Source organism: Agrilus planipennis, unplaced genomic scaffold (genome assembly GCF_000699045.2).
Source record: "Agrilus planipennis isolate EAB-ADULT unplaced genomic scaffold, Apla_2.0 scaffold55, whole genome shotgun sequence".
In the NCBI taxonomy this organism is placed as follows: domain Eukaryota; kingdom Metazoa; phylum Arthropoda; class Insecta; order Coleoptera; family Buprestidae; genus Agrilus; species Agrilus planipennis.
The window spans coordinates 1,263,152-1,280,017 of NW_020438918.1; the positions used below are offsets into that span (position 1 = coordinate 1,263,152).

The following is a 16,866-nucleotide window of genomic DNA, read 5'->3' on the forward strand; positions in this document are numbered from 1 at the left end:
ACAAAATATTATGTGTAGGATCTATTATCGATAAAATAATGTTCTAAACACAAAATAATAATCTATGCAATAGGATATCTAATTATTTCTGTTTACAATTTCTTCTCTTTAATTTATTCATAAAAAATGAAACAGTTTTAGATTGATTTTTAAACTGTTCTGGGATAAGCGACAAACTTGACTGTATCTTGATTAAAAAAGCGAAAAAAAAAATTGTCAGTTATTGACATACTCCTTCAACTTCAAATCTGCTTCATTAAGAATTAACAATGTGAAAAAGAACTAAAAGACAAACTTGATAAGATTTGGAAACAAATAATCAAACATAAAATCCGATGAAAAGTGCAGAAAGTTATTTTTAATTATTTATTATTCATTTAGATAGTATCTTTGGTTAACACAATCTTTTGATAAGAAATTTTAGATTGAAATTTTAACTGTTTAAGTAAAAACACATGGGAGACTTCAACGTTAGATTAAGCGACAAACCCGACTGATTCTTGATAAAAAAGAGCGAAAAAAGTTACTGTCTGTTATTTACATGCTACATAAACTTCAAATCTGTTTGATTAAGAATAAAGAATGTGAAAAAGAACTGAGACATAAACTTGATAAGATTTGGAAACAAATAATTAAAAATAAAATCAGATGAAAAGTGCAGAAAGTTATTTTTAATTATTTATTATTCATTTAGATAGTATCTTTGGTTAACACAATCTTTTGATAAGAAATTTTAGATTGAAATTTTAACTGTTTAAGTAAAAACACATGGGAGACTTCAACGTTAGATTAAGCGACAAACTTGACTGATTCTTGATAAAAAAGAGCGAAAAAAGTTACTGTCTGTTATTTACATGCTACATAAACTTCAAATCTGTTTGATTAAGAATAAAGAATGTGAAAAAGAACTGAGACATAAACTTGATAAGATTTGGAAACAAATAATTAAAAATAAAATCAGATGAAAAGTGCAGAAAGTTATTTTTAATTATTTATTATTCATTTAGATAGTATCTTTGGTTAACACAATCTTTTGATAAGAAATTTTAGATTGAAATTTTAACTGTTTAAGTAAAAACACATGGGAGACTTCAACGTTAGATTAAGCGACAAACCCGACTGATTCTTGATAAAAAAGAGCGAAAAAAGTTACTGTCTGTTATTTACATGCTACATAAACTTCAAATCTGTTTGATTAAGAATAAAGAATGTGAAAAAGAACTGAGACATAAACTTGATAAGATTTGGAAACAAATAATTAAAAATAAAATCAGATGAAAAGTGCAGAAAGTTATTTTTAATTATTTATTATTCATTTAGATAGTATCTTTGGTTAACACAATCTTTTGATAAGAAATTTTAGATTGAAATTTTAACTGTTTAAGTAAAAACACATGGGAGACTTCAACGTTAGATTAAGCGACAAACCCGACTGATTCTTGATAAAAAAGAGCGAAAAAAGTTACTGTCTGTTATTTACATGCTACATAAACTTCAAATCTGTTTGATTAAGAATAAAGAATGTGAAAAAGAACTGAGACATAAACTTGATAAGATTTGGAAACAAATAATTAAAAATAAAATCCGATGAAAAGTGCAGAAAGTTATTTTTAATTATTTATTATTCATTTAGATAGTATCTTTGGTTAACACAATCTTTTGATAAGAAATTTTAGATTGATATTTTAACTGTTTAAGTAAAAACACATGGGAGACTTCAACGTTAGATTAAGCGACAAACCCGACTGATTCTTGATAAAAAAGAGCGAAAAAAGTTACTGTCTGTTATTTACATGCTATATTAATTTAGATAGTACCTTTGGTTAACACAATCTTTTGATAAGCAATTTCACATTGAAATTTTAACTGTTTAAGGAAAAACACATGGGAGACTTCAACGTTAGATCAGACGACAAACCTGACTGAATCTAGACAAAAAAGAGCGAAAAAATACTGTGAGTTGTTTACATGTTCCTTTAACTTCTAATCTGTTTCGCTGCCATCGGAAGAGCGCGAAATTTTAATTATCTAATTTTTCTAGTCGTTATAATGATCAACGCGTAGATACTTAGACAAGAAAGCAATGAAAAAACGGTCACTGTTGATGATTAGCTAAGAACGTACATGAAATAAGAATATAGGAATGGAAGTTTCCGCATTTTCCAGACAAATGATAGATAATCCAGCATACGGACGGCTTACTTACTCCGTTCGCTGATGCTACGAAAGTGGGCTAGCGGTTAAAAACGTGCTCATAAATATTACGTACGTACTTTCGTAATTTAAATGCAACAGAACAAGCCAATTGCAACGGATACCCACAACGGCGACGATTTAAAAGTACGTAATATGTGGGTAATACAAGTACCGTTGCTGGTCGGTGTTGTGGTCCGTTCGATGGTGGAGTGCATGTAGAATCGTTAATGGATGCCCCTATTCTCTATATAAGTATAGTTACATTGCTCTAGGAATACGGATTTTCCTGACTACAGTTTACTATTATTCTTATAGACATAGACCACTAAACGCAGGGCATTCATCAATAATTCGAATAAGTTTTAATCTCATCATCATCATCAGGTCGCCAGTCCCTAAGACTGGTTGGACACACACTTCCACTCTTTCCTATCCTGAGCTAAACTTCGTATTTCCCTAAAACTGGAACAACCCACATCTTTAACTATTTGCGAACAGTAATCTAATCTAGGTCTACCTCTACCCCTCCTAACTCCTGTTTCTGCCTCTAATATGTCTCTGACTAAACCTTCATGCCTGAGAAGGTGCCCTACCAACCTATCTCGCATATTTCTTATTGACTTTCTTCATAGAGTCTTCTGTTCTCCTATTTTTTTTAATACCTCTTCATTTCTAACCTTCTCTATCCAAGGTATCATCATCATTCGCCTGTAACAACACATTTCGAACACTTCCGACCTTTTCCGCCGCTCCGACTGTTTCGCACCCGTACAGCGCCGCGCTCCAAACATACACATTTAACAACCTTTTTCGAATTTCTAAATTAACCTTTCGCGAGCATAGAAGTGACTTCTTCTTATTGAAGACGACTAGATCCTGCGCTAGCGTCTGCTTTATAATCCTACTACTCTTTCCGTCCTGTCTTATCTGACTTCCTAGATACCTAAAATCAACCAGTTCTTCTAATTTTTCGTCTCCTATATTTATATTCGCTCTTTCCCTATTTTTTATTCCCTTGCATACCAGAATTTTAGTTCTACTTTTATTTACTTTCATACTGTACTGTTTTGTCAATACCGCATCCATTTTATTTAAAGCTATCTCTAACTTCTCCTTGCTAGATGCTAATACTGCTATATCATCTGCAAATCTAAGCATACTAATCTTTTGCCCCTGTATATCTATCCCTACAGTTGTACTGTCTTTAATGATGTCAAAACTGAAAAATATAGACGTAAAGGAAAATGTACTCAAAAATACAATTTAGATGTATGCATAAGTTTGCAACTTTTACGTACTTCCGAAGATTATATGGTTAGAAATATAAAATTATTCTTTCAAAACAGTTAAATCTCAAACTAATCCACCCAAAGTTGTTGTATACAACTGAACCTTACCGTATTTTTTTTTTGTGAAAGATGAAATAAACAAAAGACTCATTCATAAAGGTACTAATAATAATTTACTGTGATGATTAATAAAATAATTTACGATAGCTGTAAGAATAGAGAAGAATCATTATGAATCATAACAGTCAAAAAAACTAAATGCATAATACAATGTTGAATTGAATACTGTATCTCGTTAAATGCGTTCCTTGAAGCAAGCCTTTTAGGAATTTCAAAAAAGAGGAAAGAAATAAAATTAATGGGGCGTTCGAGGCAATCAACTTGATTGTCGTTTATTGCTATATAAATAAGCTCATAAAACTGTAAGTGTCTTAATGATTAACGGAACGTTAACTATAAATAAGATAGTCATGTCCTATGACAATGTATTATAACGCTAAATACGTATAGTGTGGTGATGGCCGATTGAGATTGTGCGTGTAGCTCAGTTCATTTATAATTACCTGTAGAAATGCACTTTGATTATAACCATCTTTCGATATGGGACTAGAAAGTTATTTAATTAAAATTTTCATTGTTCATCTTCTTTATAGTCCTCGATAGGTACAGCATTGATTTTTTTAAAATTATTAACAATCGAATGAATGGCTTCATTTTAACTTAACCTACAAGTATTTTGTCTACGAAAACTCTAGGAAATAGACAGTTTTCAACTTCGAAAACGTAAGACATTTAATGATGTATAATAACGTAGAATCAATCGTTGTTAATAACTTAGTACTGATATTTTGTAACTTGAAAAAATAGAGCAATTTTCTTTTTGCTAAGATTTTATGCAAAATTATTATTATAAATGTGCCATAGGAATACCATACAAAGGAAAGCTAAAAATTAGAAAATATACAAGGTCTGGTGAATTATATTTCCCCCCTTTTTTAATACCACTTCACAATTAAAAACCGTAGACCCCACATCTAATCAAACCTTAATTATTGGTCAAAGTTTGACACTTTAAAACGATCACAATTATACCAACAACATGACTTGTGTATAGGGTTGCCATCCGTCCGGGTTTCCCCGGATTTGTCCTAGTTTAGAGGGCATCCGGGGAGCGTCCGGCTTCATTTGTAGTCCTGGTTTAAAAATTTTAAGTCTTGGGCCGCCCGCGACACACGTAAAAAAAATCTAACTGATTATTAAAACAATTTGTAACAAACTGTAATACGATTCTGTTTTGTTAGGTACCTTGAAAATGATGATAAAGAATGACTAAATGACATGTCCGGGTTCTGGACTCTAAAATCCGAGGTTTTCATGCGTCTTGTCCTGGTTTCCAAATTTTAGAAATGGCAACCCTACTTGTGTAGGACGTAGACCTCTAAACACTTGTAGGTCAGTTTCACCATTTAATTGGAGTAATATTTACTTATAAATTGCGTGAAAATCAGCTGGTTTTTCATAAATAAGGTGCAGGTCTTGTCACACGACCAAAATGTTTTGTAGAGGTCTTACTGTCGCGATTGCCTTATAATGTGGTAATTTGTCGATAACAAAATAATAAAAACTTTTTCTTTGTAAAAATGTTTTTTGATGTACCAATAAACCAGCAGTTCTTTTAAGTCGAATTTAACGATTCATCAAATTTTGAGGTAATTGAAAATGTTGGTCAAATTTCAAATTTAGAATAAACCATAAAATCTAGAAATCGTTAATTAATGACGTACCTAAAATATGGCTTAAACAAAAAGAAATAAATATGTTAAGTTAGATCATTAACGTTCTTTAATATTATTCAACCAGGACAACGTTAAGGACACTGTAGTCATTGTTTATTTATCTTCCATATAAGTAGAAATTGTAATTTTGTAAATAAAGTGAAAATTAAGTAGATAACTAAGCCCACCTGTAAGCAAATATTTTTAAAGAACAGGTTGACAAAAAATTCTATTTCATGCAAATGAAGTTTGCGTTCCGTTTAGGCTAAAGTTGTGCCGCTACTTTGTTTGAATCAGTGATAGGTGCAATATTTGAAGTACTTATGCGAAGTTTTTGCCTTATTCATTAGATACATCATATTTAAGTATGCATATTTTATGGTTACGAATGAGAATCGCACCTGGCGCGTGACCACCATGTCACTTTTCCGCTTTGTTTTTGGACTCTATTATCTAAATATAATAAGCAAATCAAAAATCCGTGTTTTTAGAACGCCCAGTTATAAATATTATGACCATGTGCGAATTAAACTTTTATTTTGACTTGTCATTCATCATTCAGAGGTAAAATCAACAAGCATTTGTGGCAACTTTTTTTACTTTGTAATTTATATTTAATTTTCTTAATAGTTAAACGGAAGCTTTTTGTGAAAATTAATACAAAATTTACTCTAAATTACTCTAAATTTTGTATACTCTTCGAAAATGGTTTAAACACCAAAACGATCGTCAGAGAAATAAATTGAACATTGTGAAACTTGCCAAGTGTTTTAATTCCTTTAATTTTAATACATGTTTTGTAATACTCAACTAAACTTGAGAAAACTACCAGTGTAGCAAAAGGATTCTCGTTTCTTTAAATAGGTACGATTTCGTGAAAAGTTTACAAGTTGTTATTTATTTAAATAAATTGAATCATGAACTTTCAATAATGAGTAATTTCAACTGTATTTTACATTCTATATAAATTTAAAAATCTTGTATGTCAAGTTTTTTTAGGCTCCTCCCCCTTGACGGACCCCAATACAAGGAACGAAATTATTAAGCGCTATAGGAGAGTTTGATTTAACCTATTGATAAAAGCTTGACGGGTAGTGATTATTGCTATGAAAAACAAGAAGCAAATTACAGCTCAATTTCGTCAGGTATGTTCGTTATAGTATGACTACGACAATAAAGAATCCTCTCGTATTTTCAGGTTTCTGATCCTTATCTTGCTTCATACTCAGCTCATACGCATGTACCTATCTTTATTAATAATAACGGTTTGAATCAGTACCTACTCTAGTTACATGTTATTTACAGTTAACGTAAGCTACTTCATGAAGCAACAAAAAGAATCAGAAGGAGTAATTCAATTTGGAATGTTACAGGGCAATATGTAACGGTTAGCTTCCTCTGTTCTTTTTTTTTGCGAACCATAACGATGAAGACCTTCAGTAATCCATCACTGATTTTTTTTTTGCATGACAAGCACTATCTTTTCATGTCCTTCGGAAAGTTATTTGCGCAGTGCAAACACCCGGGTTCTTCACCGATCTGTGTCGGTAATCACTGTAAAATTTCGGTTGGATTTCATCCCTTCTTTGGCCAAAAACTTGATTATAATCGCCCTTCTGAGCATCAACCCTTTCGTTGTCACAGACCCCTACGTATTTTAGAAAAGAAACCAGTCTTGTTTATAAATGATACATCCTCGTATAATCAGGGAAAAAATAGGACACCAGGCAGTATACACATTGCACATAGTAAAATGTGAAATTTAATGACCGGTTTTACCTTTTAGTGGCTATTACCGGTGTTTATTACATCTTTTTAGGATGTACTTCTCAGAGAATTTTGTAGAATAGTGTTTTAGTATCCTATTAACATCTCAACAAAACTAAGTGGTATAATATTTACAACACGAAGGAAATAAATAAAGCTTGCAAGAATTTTCTGCATATTACCCTCTATCGGCCACAGATTCAAGTATTCTATTTAGGGTAAGGGAGTGGGGAGCGCAATCGAAAAACAAACTACTCTATGTACTTTGTTTTTCCAACTAAATTAGCAAATAAAGCGCCCAAACTCCGACGTTTTAAGAAACATTCGACTTTCTTCCAATAGCAATCCGTAAACAGAATTAAAGCGTAAAACGTCTTCAGTCGTATGAGAAATATGACTCTCGTTTTAAGTTCAAAGTTTCCAATTTTCTAAAGTTAAACTATCTGTTCAGTACAAACAGACACACGGGCAATTAACAAGGGCTAAGTTCCAAAAATGTAACCGTGATGTATAACAAAAGTACGTACTAAAACGTTCCGTTGTTACGCCTGTGAGAGACATTCTAAAATTAGAATATGTGTGATAATAAGAGCGTAGGTACTTAAATATTTGTTTTAAATGCCTTAGCCGTTTTATTTAACCGATTAGCGAGTCCAGTTCTTGTCATTTCCTAATGTACTGTGAGGTCGTGAAAGGCCTTATTATAATTATCCGCGCTAGTGTTTTGTCTTTTTTTTTTGTTTAACGTTTTGTGATCATATCCCTACGTAATACAACGTTAAATTTCACTAGAACTGAGGCGCAACTAAAGAAAGATTTTGCTACCTACTAACTAAAACGAATTCTACAAATTTCTTGACCCAAAACATTCGTATGAATCAATTATTTATCAGTGTTTTTGAATTTGTTGTATGGATCTTCTAGTAGTTCATTATTAAATATAANAGGTGCGTGCCCAAGCAGTCTTAGGACTGACGACCTTATGATGATGATGCGTTACATATACGACAGGTATTGACAGAATAAATTCAGTCTACTAATGAGCTTGATAGGTGCAATATTTCACGAGTCAGAGCGTGGACTGTTAGAACAATGAGGCAAATAGGACAATTAGAGTATTTGAAGTGAATAAAAAATAGATGAGATAGGTTAGTAGGGCATCTTCTTAGGCATGATAGGAAGGAGTGGAGGTGCGTGCCCAAGCAGTCTTAGGACTGACGACCTTATGATGATGATGCGTTACATATACGACAGGTATTGACAGAATAAATTCAGTCTACTAATGAGCTTGATAGGTGCAATATTTCACGAGTCAGAGCGTGGACTGTTAGAACAATGAGGCAAATAGGACAATTAGAGTATTTGAAGTGAATAAAAAATAGATGAGATAGGTTAGTAGGGCATCTTCTTAGGCATGATAGGAAGGAGTGGAGGTGCGTGCCCAAGCAGTCTTAGGACTGACGACCTTATGATGATGATGCGTTACATATACGACAGGTATTGACAGAATAAATTCAGTCTACTAATGAGCTTGATAGGTGCAATATTTCACGAGTCAGAGCGTGGACTGTTAGAACAATGAGGCAAATAGGACAATTAGAGTATTTGAAGTGAATAAAAAATAGATGAGATAGGTTAGTAGGGCATCTTCTTAGGCATGATAGGAAGGAGTGGAGGTGCGTGCCCAAGCAGTCTTAGGACTGACGACCTTATGATGATGATGCGTTACATATACGACAGGTATTGACAGAATAAATTCAGTCTACTAATGAGCTTGATAGGTGCAATATTTCACGAGTCAGAGCGTGGACTGTTAGAACAATGAGGCAAATAGGACAATTAGAGTATTTGAAGTGAATAAAAAATAGATGAGATAGGTTAGTAGGGCATCTTCTTAGGCATGATAGGAAGGAGTGGAGGTGCGTGCCCAAGCAGTCTTAGGACTGACGACCTTATGATGATGATGCGTTACATATACGACAGGTATTGACAGAATAAATTCAGTCTACTAATGAGCTTGATAGGTGCAATATTTCACGAGTCAGAGCGTGGACTGTTAGAACAATGAGGCAAATAGGACAATTAGAGTATTTGAAGTGAATAAAAAATAGATGAGATAGGTTAGTAGGGCATCTTCTTAGGCATGATAGGAAGGAGTGGAGGTGCGTGCCCAAGCAGTCTTAGGACTGACGACCTTATGATGATGATGCGTTACATATACGACAGGTATTGACAGAATAAATTCAGTCTACTAATGAGCTTGATAGGTGCAATATTTCACGAGTCAGAGGGTGGACTGTTAGAACAATGAGGCAAATAGGACAATTAGAGTATTTGAAGTGAATAAAAAATAGATGAGATAGGTTAGTAGGACATCTTCTCAGGCATGATAGGAAGGAGTGGAGGTGCGTGCCCAAGCAGTCTTAGGACTGACGACCTTATGACGATGATGCGTTACATATACGACAGGCATTGACAGAATAAATTCAATCCACTAATGAGCTTGATACCTTCACAAAAAAATGAATTCATATGCAATAGGCTTAAGCGTTCTCAAAATTAGCACACACAATCAAGCAAATAAATGAACAATCTGTATCTTATTTTGTATATCTTTTTTCCGTTGTAATTAGGCGATTTATCTTTTAATCTCTTCAGTAGGTATTTAGATTGATGGGTACTTCTAGAATTCTGGACAAGCCAAACACCTATTCACTATTCACCGATCTCCGGGCAATGATATACGACTCTGCCGACTCTAACTTTTTCATGGACAGGCACCTGCTGGGCTTCATATCGTAAAAGCAACATTATTAAAGCCTTTCAATGCTGTAAGAGCCATTTTTGCGGTTGTTATGAATTTCAGTTTAAATGTGACACACCTACCATTATAATTATTATCAATTAAAAAAATAATTAGGCGAGAACTCTTGGTCAAGTATTTTATAAATATACAATATAAACGCAAATACGTACACTTGGAGAAGTTTCACATATTTATTAAAATTTGATATACATTTCGCTTACTTGGTACACCTACATTTATATTTATATCTGAAGGTAACTCAAGAAGGCGAAAAGTACATCTACTTTTAATAAATAAGGGAAAGTTGACACTTTGGTTAAGGCTTTCGCGGCCAGTTGGTGAAATAATGCTGTCTTGATTCGAGTTTAAATTATTGTTTTTTCCAGGTCTTAGTCAAATAATTAAACAACTATATGTTTTTTGTTACGTTTTGGTTTATTTAACCATCTTCGGACTGAAAAAATGTATCAGTTCTGAAGCTGAAAACACCCAAACACTGTAAACTTCAGAACTGATGCAGATAATTTAGGAAATATTTATAACAATCTTATAACATAAACGATAAGTGAATATAATAATAGAACAATATATAGAAAAACACAAAAATGTAAAAGAATGGTCAGAGACCATAAACTATGATGGAGGGTTAACATTCAGAATCAGAATACAGTAGTTTAACATGAAAGAATGTTTATTTAAAGTTAAAATCTGTGTACAAGCAGTAACACTTTAAAAGGTATGTTCCTTGACTATCAATTATATTTTACTAACAAATCTTAGTAGGTACCTAACCTAGAAGAACTACAATTTAAAAAAAAAACAAAACTTTTTCAGTCTGAAGATGGTTAAATAGACAGAAACGTAAAAAAGTTGTTTAATTATTTGACCGCCACCCTTGAAAAAAACAATTTAATTTAAAATTAACGGCCAGTAATCTAACTTAAGTTGCATCCTAAAGTTTTGCTGGCACAAGTGACGAGCTTCCTCCATCTCCGATGATGCGTGTAGGCAATCTAGTGAAGAAGCTCAACACTCGTGCTAGCGAAACGTTAGAAAGCAATTCCATGAAAGTTAGTGGCGAAACATTTAAATTTTACCATTAATAATAAAGTGACACTTTGGGATTGGAATCTGAAGGTTTCGCTAGCCATGCGACGATATATCCAGAATTGCGACTGGATTTTTTCATGGGGTTTTAAACCTTATTCGAGTGTAAAGCAAATTTGCACATCACGTGCCAGAAAAATGTTACGGTGAATCACGACACGTTTTTACATAAAACAATTTCGTGTTTCACTTAATGCGAAATTCAACGGTATGCACGTGTATGGTTATCATAATAAAGTGAATGTCATGACCTACGATACGGTGGAGAATCTGTCTCATGAAATTTTACGGTCGACTTGGGTTTTCAGGTTACTGGGAGATAATGGTATATGCATTACAAATTTTCGTTTTATGCACGGTAGGTACAGACGTGATCGTTGAAAACGGACAAACAAGTGACCCAAGCACAACAGAATTACAAGACAATTCTGATCTACTAACTTTTTGAACTATAAAATATGAAAAGTCTTTAACAGGTTATAAGACATGATGGGTTATTTTTTGTATTGAACATACAATGCTTTCATCATCATAAGGTTGTCAGTCCTAAGACTGGTTGGACATGCACCTCCACTCTTTTCTATCCTGAGCTAATCTTCGCATTTCCCTAAAACTAGAACATCCCACAGTATCTTCATCAATAGCCTGTAACACCATATTTCGAACGATTCTAAACTGTTCTTTTTCGAATTTCTACATTAACCGTTTGCGGGCATAGAAATGACTTCTTTTTATTGAAAGCGACTCGACCCTGCGCTATCCTCTGCTTTATATCCCTACTACTCCTTCTGTCCTGTCATATCTGACTTCCTGTATACCTAAAATCAGCCACTTCTTCTAGTTTTTCGTCTCTTATCTTTATATTCGCTCTTTCCCTACCTTTCTTTCCTTGCATACCAGCATTTTTGTTTTAGTTTTATTTATTTTCATAAAATACTGTGTTGTCAATACCGCTTCTACTTTATTTAAAGTTATCTCTAACTCCTCTTTGGTAGATGCTAATACTACTATATCGTCTGCAAATCTATGGATAATAATCTTTTGCCCCTGTATATCTTTCCCTACAGATGTACTGTCTTTAATGATGTTGATCCCGTCTTCCATGTATAGATTAAAAAGTCTCTTCGTTGCAGCCCCAGCTCTACAACTGCCTGTTGCTCTTTATATAAACTAAGTATCACTCTTCTATCTCTGTAACTCATCCCTACATTTTTAAATATATTTAACATCTTGTCCCATTTAACACGGTCAAAAGCTTTTTCTAAATCTACAAATCAATACTTTAACAGAAAATTTATGAAAAGTGTAGGGAATTATAGTGAAGACGGTATTTTACCTTCAAGCATCTTCCTAGTTTTCTTTAGTTTCTAGTAAACAATAAATAATACATCTAATTGTATTTTACCACTTTCCTTTTGCTTAATATTTTTATATGACACTACAGAACCTAGACACAACGCTAATTTTCATTATTGATATTTTACAAATTCAAAATACTGAGTTATGAAATATAACAGAAATACACTCATAGTTTCAAAACTATAATGATGATTTTTCCCTGTTCATTTTCTATAGACATAAGTGTACATGGATACACAAGTATAGCATAGTTTAGCCATTGTTCGACAAATTTCATGCGAAAATGCCTTGAAAAGTAATTGCGCACTCATTACACACATAAAGACTATTATACATAGTATAATGAGCGTAGAATTTTTTTATTTTGGACTTGAAAGGTGGCTGACCTAGTCGTAAGGCTAGATCAGTTACATACGAGTAAACAGGTGTGAACATTTTGTGCAAAAACCACCGACGGGACTGATCTACGATGTTCATACAACTTTCGTTAATTGACAATTTTCTCACAAGTTAAAGGAATTCAGAATATAAGTATATGCAATAGCATCAATGTTTAAATGATTACCATTGGGTGAATTCAAAATTTAGGGTTGTCACAGGGGCATAATCCGCCATATAAAGTATTTTATGTTCTGTCCAAAAATTAAAAATACAAATATAATTGATGGTCAATTTATTAAAGATTAATTAGTATATATCGGAGGTTCGGACTTTGCTTTTCACTTTTTGTTTTTTATCATCTTATTGTTTGGTGTAAACAGTAGACACTTTATCAAAACATTTCCGTTGTAGGAACAACAGGTTTATTAAATCGAATAGATATAAAAACTCTAAAAGAATGTCGTAAAGAAAGTTTGCTTTTGTGATTAACAACAGTCCGTTGCTAATTGACTGTCAGAAGATCAAAACGGAACCTAACCAATTTAATTTAATTCAATTCAATTCAATTCATACAATTCATTATTCAATCTGCAGACGAGGCTAACAAGATGATCCACGGATTGAAATTAGCTTAAGTATTCGTATTCTCTTCTTCGTTGTCAATTAAGTACCTGGATACATAAAATGAGCATTTCTTTGTAAATAAAGGCTCGAAGCGAGTACTGCGTATTATTAGCGTCATTAACATTAAGACCTCTCGTCTTCTCGTTGAAGAGTAATAATTCCGAATTAGAATAAGTAAATATACACCGTATTTACACTACTTCTCTCGAGTAGGTACTCATAATAACAAACGCCGATTCTAATGGAAAGTATGTAACATGTAACAAGGATAAATAAGGATTTGCAAATGAACCCGTGATACATTATGAGCGAATGAATATGTCAACCAGAATTTATTTTACAAAGACAAACTACTACAATAGGCTTGCAAATATTTAAATAACGATCACCGTTAATTAATATATATAATCATTTTTAAGTTGTATCTGTTTTCCATATACAGTGTAACTTTGTTGTAACTACAACTCTGATATAACGTCAATTTTTAGTAGTTCCGTTCAAGCGAACGCTAAAAAGTTAGGTAATAATAACATCAAACTCGGATATTGCTACAAATGGATACTTGAAACAGTTGTATTATTGCTGACATGTCGATTGGAAAAATGAAAAGTTGGTAACCTCTATTTTCTTATAGACCGCTTACTTAATGAAAATGTGCTTCCAATATTGAAATTATTCACTTTGTCTTGTATATACTTCCGTTAATAACGATACTCAATTATTACGTCAAAATATTGCCGAACTTAGGATGACACTAAGAGCCGAATTTTATATCTACTGTATTACCCTTACATTATCACGTGTAGAAACAAAACCAACAAGGGATAAAAAGTTGTTATTATTACGATAATTAAAGAAATAGAAAAGAAGAAGCAAGTTTCCTTTTTTCCTTCTCAGTGACAAGAACACATGATTGCGATTATCATTTTATTTATAGATATTAATAAAAGCGCCAAAATTAATTCTGTTAACAATAAAAAATTACAAATTCCAAAACCTTGTAGTTTTCCTATCATTTCTACATGTGAAATAACTCCCATATTTCAAATGAAATGGTAAACATTTTGTTTTTAGGAGCTACAATTTAAACTTATAGGTAGGTTCTGAATATTCAGTCGTGATTCTCAAACCTTTTTAAAGTAAGTATCTTTTCTATAAGGCATATTCAACGTTAAATTAAAGAAAATTCTTTTGACCACCTTCGTTCAAAGGAAAAGCTCGTTATTGTTAGAAATACTAGTGGCGTTAAATCTGTATACATTTTGATGAATTACCAAAGCCGAACTACTATAGTTACTCTTGATGATGCAGCAACAACATTAGCAATCGCAATCAAATAATTATTCATCGCGTCTTATAAAGATATTGTATTTTTTTGTTACACAATACGAAGGCCCAAAGGAGACCCATTTTTCAATGGTTGTACTTAGAAATATCCAAGTCGGCGGTTAACACCTGACCGCAGAGTAGTCTTTTTTTTTATAGCACAAAATTGAATGAGTACCCTTGATGTACCCACATTATTTATTATCAAATAAAAAATGACTCACCATCACTATGTAGGAAATCCGCTGAAGTCCATACACAATTTCATTATACGGAGATATCTGCAACAAAACAAAAATAATACATGGTAACTTATGGAGAAAATTATAAAGCGAAAATTTTCTACAGCTAGAAAATACGCCTCAATTAGAAAATACTACAAATGGCGCGGTAAACGCCATCTGTAGTTCGATGCTACATTTTAGGATTACGTATGCTCCAACAAGGTCCATTTAAATATATGAATATCTACTTGCTAAAACGAATCCCGGCGTAGCTAACCTCATCGTGATAGGCACGTTACCATAATCGAATAAAATAATTCGAAGTGGTGTGTATTCTGTCGAAACTACTCGATTATGGTAAGGTGCCTATCACGTTGAGGTTAGATACGCCGGGATTCGTTTCAGCAAGTAGATATTCATATATTTAATGGACCTTGTTGGAGCATACGTAGTCCTAAATGTAGCATCGTACTACAGATGGCGTTTATCGCGCCATTTGTAGTATTTTCTAAAACGCGCTGTTAAGGCAGCAGGTAAAGGTTGGTCTGTGTTCTGTCGGAGCTGCCTACGACGCGCTGATGAGATCCAAAAAGATCGAGATCGCGATCCGCGTCTGGCAGTTTCGACAGAATACAGACCACTTCGAATTATTTTATACGCCTCAATTAATTAAAAAAATCCAATCCAACATTTTATTTCGTTATATTTATAAACACCTCCTTTTATAAGACTTTCCAAATATATAGAATAATATTATACAAAAATCCTTTTATTTCAATATTCATTTCTTACTTCCTGATTGTACCGTTTGGTGCGTTATAATATAAACATCATTTGCGAATGAACGAAACACCTTAATAAATACAAATGATGTACACCTAACTTCCCATTCTTTGACGTTGTATATAATTCAGTTGAAGGCGCCGGCTTCGGTAAAAGAATGTTGTAACACAAAGTATAGATACGTAATTAACAATAACCCTGTTTTAATCAACTGTTTTCCATATAAAGAGCGATATCAAAATGTAGATTAATCTCCACCTATTTAATGAGAAAAATAGTGCGATAAATATTCAGAAAATGTTCTTTAATTCGTGGAAAAAGCACAAAAATTTCCATAGCCGCTGTGAAGGCGGAGACTTACACACAAATCGTCAATATGTCACCTTTTATTTCGGATAGTTTCCACTGATTATGTATGTAAATGATGCCATAAATTAAACTGAAATTGTAGGAAAAAGGCAAGGCTTTGCTAGGAAGTTAAACAGTTAACACGATATACAGGGTGCTCTTATTTTCATTCAATACCTTAAAGGAAACGTTACGACTTACTAACTGATCTGTTTTTTTTGTCTGGTCTATTAGGTTTTTTCAAAATCTTTTCAAATTATAATCACCCTAAAAAAGCTCTGAACTAAAGCTTTGCTACTCACTAAGTTTTATTTTTGATAACTATTATAATCTCACGCTTTGTATAGTTTTGAAGGGCACTGAATGAGCTTTTATTTCAAACAGTTGAATAAAAGAAATCAAGTGTTCAAGATGGTAAAAATACCGAAAGGAAAAACAAATCATTATCATACGTTCGTCGGTCCTTAGACTGGTTGAACACGTACCTCCACTCTTCCCTATCCTCAGCTAATCTTCGCATTTCCCTAAAACTAGAACAACCCACATCGTTAACTATTTGCGAACAGTAATCTAATCTAAGTCTACCTCTATCCCTCCTAACTCCCGTTTCTGCCTCTAATATGTCTCTGACTAGACCTTCATACCTCAGAAGGTGTCCTACCAACCTATCTTGCATATTTCTTATTGACTTCCATAGAGTCTTCTGTTCACCTATTCTTTCTAATACCTGTTCATTTCTAACCTTCGCTATCCACGATATCCTCATCATCCGCCTATAACACCACATTTCGAACGCTTCTAACCTTTTCTTTTCCGCCGCGCCCACTGTCCATGTTTCGCACCCGTACAACGCCGTGCTCCAAACATACACCTTTAACAAC

The 16,866-nt window shown here is 33.3% G+C and overlaps 1 protein-coding gene across 1 annotated transcript in view; it reads right to left on the reverse strand.

Moving 5' to 3' along the window:
* LOC108740093 (afadin) overlaps positions 1–14,896 on the reverse strand; it is a 161,465-nt gene extending 146,569 nt beyond the window's left edge. The window contains exon 1 of the mRNA XM_025973738.1: positions 14,855–14,896. The gene's annotated coding sequence lies outside the window, so the exon portion shown is untranslated. The remainder of the gene's footprint in view (positions 1–14,854) is intronic.
* Between the last annotated feature and the right edge of the window lie 1,970 nt (positions 14,897–16,866).